This window comes from Chenopodium album, chromosome 9, assembly GCF_948465745.1.
Source record: "Chenopodium album chromosome 9, dcCheAlbu1.1, whole genome shotgun sequence".
NCBI lineage: Eukaryota > Viridiplantae > Streptophyta > Magnoliopsida > Caryophyllales > Amaranthaceae > Chenopodium > Chenopodium album.
This window is the reverse complement of record NC_137842.1, coordinates 21,357-33,917: the sequence shown is the minus strand read 5'-3', so window position 1 is coordinate 33,917 and position 12,561 is coordinate 21,357. Positions and strand designations below refer to the sequence as shown.

Genomic DNA, 12,561 nt, shown 5'->3' with positions numbered 1-12,561 from the left:
AGATATAGATAGAAGATAGATAGATTGTCCAGAATCTCAATTTTTGCTCCGTCCGCTAAAAATAACTTCAATTTTTCCTTTTCTATCTTGTACTCAATTTGTATTTGATTATTTTCATTATGTTAAAAAAAAATTCTATTTTTATTGATATTGTTTTGCATTTTTCAATTATGATGTCATAAAAATTGCTCAATTAATGTTTTAAAAACATGTTTAAGCCCTAGCCTTAAGGTTCAAGTTTGAGGTCGAAATTAGCTAAAAATAAACGCATAAAAATGTCTCGAATTACATGCAAGAAATTTGTCTCGATTTGCGAATTTCAAGTTGTTTTGATTTTAAAAAATTGTCTGGTTAAAGTGTTGGGGATCATTATAAGATCATACTAGGTTTTAACAATAATTTTTTGGCTTATATTGTGTAATATAGATAATTTAAGCAAAATTTGATAAGTTAATAATGAGTGGAAACCTCATTTTCATATAATATGTATAAAGTATACGGAGTCAGTGGCGGATCTTGAAAAAAATTCTTTAGGGGGCCGATCACAACTAAATGTATGCGATACATATAAATACAAGTATGCAAATCTATATCTATATCTATACTTTATTATTATTATTATTATTTTATATATTAAAAAGCGTTCCTAAAAATGTCAATATGCCACGTGTATGTCATTCTTGCACCAGCATAATGCCACGTGTACCTCTAGCATATTTTTGTTTCATGTCAAGGTTAACCAAAAATGTATACAATAAGGTTTGAACACAAGACTTCATTGAATGAAGACCAACTTATTACCATCCAAGCTATAAGCTAATGTTGTTCTATTTATGCACATATATATAAATACATATTAGAAATAAAAGCAAAATTATTCAAAACTATTTATTGTTGTTATTATAATGTAAATATTATAATTTCTGGCAATAAAAAAAAAATTCTTTTAAGCTCTTAAATAATAATAATGATTAAAAAAAAAAAATACTCAATGTAACACCCGGAGCAACGCTCGGGCCGAACACTAGTTAAGTAGTAAAAACAAATGTGATTAGTATTGCCAAAATTTATTGAAAGTGAAATTAAATTAGATATATACATTACTTTAATTATAGAAATCATAACATAAATACTACTCAAAGTATCACTAAATGTCTAATTAAATAATTCAAAATAGTAAAATAATGAAAATAAAAATAAAAGACATCATAGTATGTATAATTGAATATAAATCTAAATGTTGTCGTATATCTATATCCTAAGGTTTAGAAACAATTAACACTAGAGAATTACTGGAGAAATAAAGCAGGTAGAAGGTCAAAATATTCAAAAATGGGTATTGGGCTTTAGTTGTGTAATTGTGAATAAACCATATACATAAAGTTGGGTCTACTCCTACACATATCTTTTTACTAAGATATGTTAATATGCAAATTCTTGGCTGCATTCTAGTGCAGCCAAGCTAGCTGCATTCTAGTGCAGCCAAGCTAGCTGCAACACCATTAAATGTGAATATATAGTACGTTAAAATGAACATACGTTTTTTTTCTTCCTTATATCTTAATTCTCTTTTTTCTTCTTCCTTAGCTCTATTTTTTTCTCTCTCTTCAGTTTTCTTCTCAATTTAACATTTTCTCTCTCCTCTTTACCTCATTTCCCTTCAATCTTTAAAGTTTTCTTCTTCTCTATATAAAATTTTGAGTTACTAATTCGTGTTTTGATGGGTATACTTCTGTCTTTCTAAATCTATGAGTTTCAGATTCAATCATTTGGCTTTATCAAAGATGAAATAAAAAAAATGGAGGAGAGAGAAAGTTGAAGGTCAAAGAAAACAACGGAGGTTAGATTTTATCAATTTGTAATTGTATTTTGAATGATTTCGTTGATCATGCATGATGATTAATTGTTTGATTGTTTGAAATTATTATGAGTTTGTGATGAATATCAATTAAATTGCTTAATTGTTAATGAATATCAATTGTATTGCTTAATTTGTAGTTATTTTCTCTCCCCCCCTCCCCCCTCTCTCTTTCTCTCTCTCTTTTTCTTTTATTTTTTTTTTCTTTTGATTTCTAATCATGTTACAAATCAATAATTAATTTCTCTATGATGAATCAAGATTAGATTTAAGGTGTATATTCAATTTTTTAGAGTTTCAATGATTACAATCGATCTTGAATATAATTTCTGTAAAAAAAATGAACACGTTGGAATTTAAAAATGAACATCTTTTAAAAAATGAACATTTAGTACACCGAAAATGAATATTAAATACATAAAAAATAAACATATTTCAACAATTTATTTTATCTTTATTTTTCATTAATAATTATATACAAAGAATTTGAACCTTTATGAAAATCATGTTCATTTTAATATACTAAATGTTTATAACTTTTTGTTACATGTTCATTTTATAAGTGTTAATTTTTTAATACTAAATGTTCATTTTTATTAGGTTAAAAGTAAAATATAATACGTTGAAAGTTAAATTATCCGAACATTTAGTGTTGAAAATCTGAACAATTTATTAAGAATATATATGTTTCGATATTCATTACGAACATATCTGTTATTGATTATGAAACATATGACATATAGAGTGATAATTATTTATATTTTTAACTACTGTATTGATGATTATATATTATGAACATTCTAAATAATTATTATGAACATATGTTGTGATGATTATGAATTTTGATTATTTGTTATATTTTACTGAGTACAGATTAATTGTATTTGTAGAAGACAAAGACTCTGAATTAGTGAAGAAACAAGTAAGAAGTGATGAAGAAGTATATGATATTATAACGAATTTGCCTTTAAGTTGGAGAATTTCCGATGTATATGATCCCAATTTTATGGTTGTATGATAAAGGTTCATTTCTAATATACTAAATGTTCATTTTTTTTGACATGTTCACTTTTTATTACTAAATGTTCATTTTTTTACGTATTCATTTTTATTACTGAATATTCTTTTTTTTATGTGTTCATTTTTCTAACTAAATGTTCATTTTTAAAGTCGTGGTCTAGCAAATTTATGATTATATGATAATCAGATTCATTTTTAATAAATGATCATTTCCTTATAACATGTAAACTTTTTTAAGTATTAAATGTTCATTTTTTTTACGTACTCATTTTTTTGTTATTAAATGTTCATTTCTTTTTTCATGTTCATATTTTTTAACTAAATGTTCATTTTTTATTTGGGCTGCGCGTTTTGGGCCTCACTTGTTGTAGCTATCTTGGCTGCACTAGAGTGCAACCAAGACCAATTGATGTTAATAAACACCTACCCTAATATTTTTTTGGGCTTGAACCAGGGGCCAGATCCCTAATGGCCCCCCTGGATGGTCTGCATACAACAGAAAAATGAAAAATTAGGAGAAAGATATGAATGTAAATTGCAGGTCTTCTCATGACATTTTTTAACAGAAAAGACACCACAAAATCATTTGTTTCAGTTATGATATATGTTTCTCTATCAAGCACTCCAAGATAGAGGGTTTTAGGCTTTCGGCCACTTTTTTCATTTAGAATCAATACAAGGACAGAAGTAAAGGTTATAAGTAAAAAATAAGTTAAAAAAAATGCAAGTCTCGTGACAATTTGACCAAAACTAAAACCATAAAAACAATTGTTTCTCTTATAATAGATCTATCTCTAACAGCGTTTCCAAGTTGGAGAATTTCAGTCAAATATATATGGGAAAAAAGTAAAGGTTATAGGCAAAAAGAGGTTTTAGATAAAACTAATTTTACAAAGATCATCCAAAAACTACCCTTTACTTTGCTCTATTTACAGGTTAAATTTCTCCGGCTAACTAAAATATATTAATAATTTTACTATCATAAACTAGATAAAGAGAAAAGATGATTAAGATCTGGTTTCCCTCTGGTTGTAAAAGGAACTGGAGGGTCCAGTATTTCCTCAGACTGACACATGTTATTTGATGCAATTCTTCATGTTGAATTGAGCACTACCCCCTAAATATCTTGATTTTTAATATTCAATTAGTTGTTGGAGAAAGTGGGTAAAAAGAAAGGAACTAAGTAGAAAAATTAGAGATTTTTTTTACTTAAAATCAATATATCAACTTTTGATTCTCTTACTCCCTCATCCTTCAATCTCTCTAATGAACATATTTTGTTCCCAAAAAATCACTAAATCCCCAACAGGGTACACTACAGCCCCTATATCATTGATTTCCCTTAAAAAAATGCTTAAGTTTTCAGTGACAAAGCCATTGGAATTTCATCGTTTACAGAATATATAATGGAAGTAGGATGAGTAGGTGGTGGTGGTAACGTAAGCTTTTGGGATGGAGAATGCGAAAAGAAAATTTTCAGAAGTATACTACAACTATTCCTTCCCAGGAATAGCATCTTAGCCCACCTAACAGTAAAGCAAAATATCACGGCTCAAAGATATCTTATCAATTTTAAGGTGAGTACACGACCTACATGCTACAAATGTGAGCATTCTCAATACATGTGAGCATCAAGTATCCATGCTCAGAAAAAGAAGGTAAAGAACGAAGATAGGCCATACATTAAGCATAAGTTATTTTGCATTCAGGTGGAAGAACATTTTACCAAACCAATGAAGAAATGTTCTAATTTATATTGAACAAATCAGGATTCAACTAAGTCCTAACAATATATATAGTTTCAGACATATCACAATGACCCAATCTAATCCCAATTTTTTTTTTAAAAAAGGAGACCTTATCCCCAAAAGATGAGTGAACAAAAAGGTGTCATAGATATATCAACATCTAATCTCCACCAGGCATATACCACGGAGTTGGAAGGCTAAAACACACATGAAAATGAACTCCATTTCCTCTGCATATCCTCAGGACTAGGCATTCCTATTGATTGAAACACTGTAGCACTACCTCCTAAAAGTTATGGGGAACTCAACATTTGGACACATTGCTGACACTTATTTCGCTTTTCCATGCTTAAGCTCCAAAATACAAGAAATAGTGAAATGTCGCTGCTATATGTGCTTCATAGCTCTTCTCTTAATCAACATATTACACAATTAATAAGTCTATCTCCTAAAATATACTATATCAACTGAATCCACTTAACACATGCTACAATGTTGTATTATGGTCGTCAAAAAATAATTTCAACAATTAAGGGACTAACTTGGAAGGAATCTGTAATAGCTGAAGATATTATTTTTTCAATAACGGACTTATTGTACGAGCTACATTTGTGCCAACAGCAGCCAATTCTTTCTTCAATGTTCTCTCAAGCACGGCAAGAAAGTCCTTGTCCACCATGTTATTTACCAAACCATGTATTTGTTGCATACGATCTCGTAATGACTTCTCAAGTTTAGTAATCTCCTCCTGTGTGCGAGCCCACAAAGCATCAGTATTGGCCTTTGAAGCCTTCTCTATGCTCCGTCCTAAAGCCGCCTCTAGCCTTCTACCTTCTTTAGTAATTGGTGTAGAAACAACTGTACTCATCTGCTTCTGCATTTCTTTCTTGGGGTTGTTTGTTTAGAGGGACAAAGTGAGGGGGATAGGATAAAAAAGGAGGGATTTAATATGTCCTTTGTTTGTTTAGAAGGATGGGGATCATGTGGGGGGACAGGAGAAGATTAAAAAGGGATTTATCCCTCCAAATTAATAACTAGGGGGGTGGTATAAGGGATGGGGATTAAATATAATGGGTAAAAGAGATTATTACCGTCAATGAAAGAAAAAGAAGAAGAGAGTGAATAAAGGATAGTAAGGGTAATTTTGTACTTTTATTAGTTATTCCAATCTGTAGAACTCATTTGTGTCTCCCCAAAACCAAACCCGGTGATGAGTACCTTTCACGTCGAATCATAATCGAATGAAGTGAAAGTGTGGAAAGTCTAGTGTTACGGATAGTTTTAATTTCTTTTCTCTTCTCTCTGTTTTTGAAGATCTATTTTAAGAAAACAGCCAATCCAGTTTGGTTGGTCCATGATATGGGTCTGTTAATAGTGTAGTTGGATAGGGCTCGAAAAGAGCTTTCCAACGATATATTATAATCTCAATTCCGATGAATAATGAGGAAGTTATGACCAAATTACTAAACTGGGCCCGGTTTGAACCTTATATGCGGCCCAATGATCTAAAGGAGGGCCTAATATGGATTTATCTTTCCTAATGCAATTAGGAATGGTTTTAGTCTCCTAGATTCTTCTAGAAGATTCTTTTCATTCCTAATTCAATTAGCATTGATAAATGGACTTTTTGTTGACTTTTTAGAGTTTTAATCAGAATAAAATAATGTTTTTGAGGAAAATACGATTTTATCCTCCCATGCGGTTAATTCCTATCTGATTTTAGAAAACGCGTCAAAATCCTTATTAGCGCCTAACGCCAGCATTAGCGCCTGGCGCTAGCATTAGGGTCTGGCGCGAACTCTGTTTTTTCATGTCAGAACTCTGGTTCGATTTTCTATCTTTTTGGCTGATTTTCTCTATAAATATCCTCCTAAAAACTCCGTTTTCAATCATCGAGCATCATCAACTCTCATCAAGAAGTTCTTGATTCTCTCTCTCTTTCTAGCTTAACCTTTTACAAACACAATTTCTCATACATTAGATCTAGACACACCTAGCCAAGTTCGAAGTTGCCTTCGCCCTAGACGTGAAAGGTTTGATATTTATGAGGGTTTGGTCCCAATTTTCTATTTCAATTATTTAATTTAATTGTTTGATTATTATTTTCCTTGAAGTTACTCACGCGTGTATTTTGTTATTAGAAAGAGATACGAGGCTTCCAAGTAAGTACTTTAATTGATTTATTGATATTATAATATAGAAATCATGTCTAGGTTGTTATTATGATTCCTAGTATCATGTTAGGATGTTTGATGTTTTGAATGACAACAATGATTTCTAGTATTATGTTTAGGGAAAATGTTATAATATTAAATATGCTTATTATGATTCCTGCGATGCTTCCTATATTCTTTCCTAATATTCATGTTAGTATCATGTTAGGGTTAAATATTTAATCTTTATGTTTAGTGACATGCTAGGGTTTGTTATTAATCTTGTTAGTATCATGCCTAAGATCTTGCTATTATTATGCTTTAACATGAATATTATGATTATAATTGTTATGATGATGAATTATGATTATTTTAATTCTGATTATTATGTTGCTTGATATTATTTTTTTATTGTTATTGTTTGATCACACCTTTTATGCATGTTTAAAGGGAATTGGTACTTGTAATCACGCTTAATAAGATAATTAATAATCTTGTTTAGGGTTAATTTGATTATAATTCAAGTGATCGCCAATAATAGATTTATTTGTGCATTAATATTCAACCAACATAGATAAACAGGTTTAGAGTTAATCTTATTGATTGCATGTTAGTCAGAAAGCGCACATGAATACGATCAGAATAAAGTAGAGGCCTATTATTAGGGCAAGTTCAATATCTTTTAGGTTGGATTTGTATCTTCATCCCCGAACTACCAGTCATGGTTCCAGACCTATTGGAGTTGACGATCTCCTGAATCGTTAAGGGGTGTAACCTTCACCTCGTGAACGGTTTACAAGTTCCTAAAACTTGTTGGCGACTCTTTTGCTCTATCTTCTTTAATTTCACTTTGGACGCCACCATACTTTAGTGTATGATCATAGTGGGGTTCAAGCTAGGGGTAATTGTAATCCCCCATATTTTTAAATATATTATAAATGAAATTATATATTATTTATAATATTTATTTGTATTTTTCCGGAATTTAATTTCAAAAGTTTCAAATTATTTTTGGGGTTGATGATAAGTGTCATTTATGTCGCTATTTTTAAGAGTTTTCTAGTTATTTTTTCATAGTTTTTATATCTTTTTACTTGGTTTTAATAACGTTTTACTACATTTGTCATGATTGAGTGTGAAATGTCGTTATTGCTAAAGTTTGGCTTTTCTTGCATACTTTGGTTGCTTATGGCATTAGATTAAACTTTATTGGTTTATTCTTATGTTTAGGAACACTTGGATAAGTTCATTGCTCAAGATTGAAGAAATATAAAACATAAAAGAACAAGTAATGAAGAAATGTGCACTTGATTTGCAATGATCGAACTTCAAACGCCTATATCTTTTGATCTACAAAACATTTTGGGGCAATTCCAATTGGAGATGAAATCTTATCTCGAGAGCTTTCCAAAGACAGGTCATATGCCCAATTCCGTTGTAAAACGTGGGAGATATGCTCATTTGAAGCTGAGCGGTTTGCCCAGTCCGATAGGAGCGGGCGCGCACCCTATGAGGAGCGCCCGCTCCAAACTTTCTGGAACGATTCTGCCATATTTTGCTGCAGCTAGGAGCGCCCGTGCACGAAATTGGAGCGCCCGCTCCTCTGCACGCTGCTCGACTTTTTGTGGAGCTTCCTAGGCAATTTAGTAAGGGGTATAAATAGATTTTTTGCTCATTTTAGAAGGAGGAATTCATATTTTCAGTAGTTTTAGGTTTTTAGAGAGAGAAACTCTCAAATTTTGGAGAGAGAAAGTGAGAGAAACAATGGTTTTCATGGATTTTGGATAATCAAAGGAGGAATTTGATGATTTGAAGATCTCCATCTTATATCAATGAGCATTCTTACTCTCTTTTCTCTTTATGCTTTCTTTAATTGCTTTGTTAATCATGTTTGAGTAGATTTCCTTCTACTAGGTGTTGAGTGAAACTTTGTAATGGTTAATTGAGTTATTTGAGATAAATTTGATGATAATTGTGTGATTAAATTGATTGAATTGATGATGGCATATTGTTTGTTTTAGATTGGTTTGATCTCCCATGATAGCAAACTTGATTGCATATTAGTTCTAGTTTGACAAGGGATTGTGAATTAGAATTTATATATTTGATTGCATTTTGGGTAAATTTCTTCTATGCACCTAGTCAATGAGGGATCTATGCTAGGAATTTGAGAGATTGCTCTTGAGTGTAATTAACTCCCATTTTAGTTCTTTCTTTGCATGATTTATTATCAATTGGATTCTCATTAACTTGTTAATTGTTCAAAGTGGATCTTTGCCCCTAGTAGACTTTATAATATCTTGGTCTTTTTATATGTGTTAGTGTAGTTGTAGTGTCCAATATCCATAAACCGAATTCGGCGTAGCTTAAGCATTAGATCGAGAACAATCTAACAACACCGTTCCTTGTGGTTCGACTCCGAACTTACCACTAGACTTGTTTAGGGGTTAGTTTAGGATTATAATAAATTTTGTTTGGTCGTGAGGAGGTTAGTCAACGACCTAATTTCCCCGCGCTCAGTTGATAAACGATTTTATTACAAAGAACTTTTTATGAACCTTCCTTCTATAATTTATGTCCAACAAACAAACCAAACCCAATTTACTTTCTTAATTGACCCATTAATTTAATGAGGCCCAATATCCCTACTTACCCTACTACTCTCTCTCCTATAAATACCCCATACATCCCCAAAAATTTCCCCACACAAAAGGTTAGTCTTATTTTCTTTCTCCTTTGTTTTATTAATTTGTGTAATTATAATTATTGATTATGGGTTTTGATTTTATTGTTTGAAATTAATTTAATTAGTATCAAATTGTATTTTGATGATTAAACTTTATAATTTCAGATTTTATAAATGTTATAATTTTCAGATTTTGTAAATTTAATAATTAACCTAGGGTTTTTAATCATTGAAAATCATGATTTTAGGGTTTTTATGAACAATCGATTTAGGGCTTTTATAGTAATGATGTTTTGAAATTTTGGTGATTATACTACTAATTAGTTTAACTTAATTCCAGATTATTTTGAACACGTAAATTCGTGTTTTAATGTTTAGATTTTGGTTCGTTAATATTAATCCCGATCAGGTTCTGAACTCATCCGATTTTGACAAAAAAGTAGTGTTTTCCATGTGGAAACAATTTTTTAAGAAAGACTCACTACCTTTGGTAGTGCGCACCACCCTCTCGTGGCCAAATTCAGCCTTTAAATATGATTTTCGGGCAGTTTTTGATTTTTAACGAAGTTTTTTTTATGTTTAATGTTTATAATTAGTTTTGGGTTTTGATTTTATAGTATAAAGTTTATATTTTTAGTATCAAAATCATGTTTTTATGTTTTAAACTAATATTTTCAGATTTTATAATTTTAAAAACCTAGGGTTTCAATTTATTTAAATTGGGATTTTAGGGTTCTTATGACTAATTAAATTGGGGCTTTTGTTCCTATTGTATTTCTAATGCATAATTAACCATAAAAACATATTTTTAATGAAGTTTTAAGGAGTTTTAATCTAAATTATATTGCTGGAAATTTGGTTAAGTATTAATTTATTATTGTTGCTTGTTTTCTAGGAAGTGATTATTTCTTAGGAGACTTTTAAGTGATTAAAAGTGGCACAAAGGATTGTTTATACGAGGTACGTACATGTCTACTTCGTTGTAAGTAGTATCATGTTTAGGTACCAAAGAAAAGAACTTAGTTTCATAATTAGAGAACACTTGGATGAAAATTGTTTGGTTATACATTTAATTAATTCATGTGCTTATGTTTATGAGACATGTTTTGGTGAATTGATTATGTTTGTATGGAATTATGGATGCAAACATGTTGAATTATATTGGATTAATTGTTTGTATGGAATGTTGATACAAGCATAATTTTATTGGATTGGTTTGTTAACCACATTTGGATTATTAAAGGATTGGAATTGAATGGTTTAAGTGGAATGAATTTATTAATTATTCCACAAGGATGTTATTTATTTTATTTATTACTCAATCATGACTCGTTAGTATGTTGAGTAAAAGTGGATTAAGCCGAAATGGCTAGGTGGGTTGACTATGTTCAACAATTTGGATAATTTGGAAGTTTAATGAAATTAAAGGTCAATTTGTGATGCGATCACCATTGTCCTAAATAAGATTAAAAGTGAATTGATGTATGATTGTTATGTATGGTCTTCTTGATTGAGTCGGCTATTAATTAAAATTGTAATCACGTAAAGTGAAACATGGATGAGCAATAAAACTCTGGAAAGCGTGCACTTCTGGAGTATTGACAATTATGGGTTGGGGTACACGGTGGTAGCCCGTGGCTTTTCGAGGCTTGTTTGATCAACATGTCCTCTTCTCTTTTGGTATTTACATTTTTATTTTATAATGAAAGTTAGATGGGATCCTAGACCAACTTTGTGAGGATGGAGTCGCGCCCATTCTTGCATCGCGCTAAACTTTTATTTTAAATGGTCATTTGGGACCAAAATGATTTGGTGGATTGGACAACCTCGTCTATTGCTTACTCCAACTAAATTAATTAAATTAAATATGAAGAGTCAAGTGTTTGGAATTGATTAGCAAGTATGTTGAGTCGATTGAATTGTTTAAGTGTGGAGTCTTGATTAATGAATTTATGTTGTATGTTTATTTACTTTAATTAGTTGAGCATGTCAGGTTTTGTGCGTTGTAGCTTGTATGTACTCAGCTTTGCTGATTGCGTGCTTTTGTGTGTTTTCTTTTGGTCATGGCCTTCGCCTTTCAATGACCCTGTGATGATCCAATAATTACACTTGTATTATTGGGGAGCAGTATTGCACAGGTTAGCTTGATGATGTGAAGTTCGGGGATTTGACATACGCATTGTCAAGGGATTGGTGTGATTGAGAGTATTCGTTCTTTGTGTTGAACTTATTTATGTTTTACTATTTTAATTATGTTTTGGGATTTTGGAATATTGGTTTGGTTTTAATAAGGGCCTTTATGGTTCCAATTTGTAAGCTTTGACTTATTGGTTTTCTAAATTATATTATTTTAATATTTAAGTTGGATTTCCGCTGCAATACTTTGATAATAAAGCCTTAACGTTTTAACACGTGGCGGTAACATGCCAATGGTTCTCCTCTATTTTTATTTAAAGTAAGTGGTTTAAAAAGGGAGAATTATTGGGGTGTTACAGTAATGCTTGAAATATTTCCTACACAATCTAATCCCAACCCCTACCAAACAATGGAATGCACTATTTTTATCCTTATCCCATCTATTAATCCTCCTTCTTATCCCATCTTCTTATCCCATTTAATCCCATCCCTCCAACCAAACGCCCCGTCTGTGTACTTTATATCTGCAGAAAATGAATTGGGAACTGTGAGATGGAACAGAGAACACAAAAATACAGCCAAATTTCAAGCACAAATTGACTCATGGAAATATTGAAGTTAAAATGCAAGAAACTGTTGTAATTTATTGAAAAGTGAAGAAAACAATGTAACATACAAAATTGATTAGAGTAAAGACGACAGGCACATCATTTACTTTTTATCTATATTAACACAAACATATTAACATTAAAAAACAATCACCACATGATACTATCAGGCTTTGAATTAATCTGTAAGTCACTGTTTAGCTCTTGGGCTTTTTTACCCGCTCCTCCCAAGCCACAACTAAAGGAAGAAGGGGGCTGAGAGAAGTGTTATTTTCAAAAACCACAAAATGCAATGGGTGATTCAGTTGGCACAAACAAGATCTTAACCAGCAAACTGAAGAAAATTAACACA

General features: G+C 31.1%; 1 long non-coding RNA gene across 1 annotated transcript; it reads left to right on the top strand.

The window, feature by feature from the left end:
* The first annotated feature begins 10,353 nt into the window (after window positions 1–10,353).
* On the top strand, window positions 10,354–11,836 carry LOC145559306 (uncharacterized). Its single transcript, XR_014092689.1, has 2 exons — window positions 10,354–10,425; window positions 11,594–11,836. It is a non-coding gene; the product is annotated as an uncharacterized LOC145559306 (long non-coding RNA).
* The last annotated feature ends 725 nt before the right edge of the window (window positions 11,837–12,561 follow it).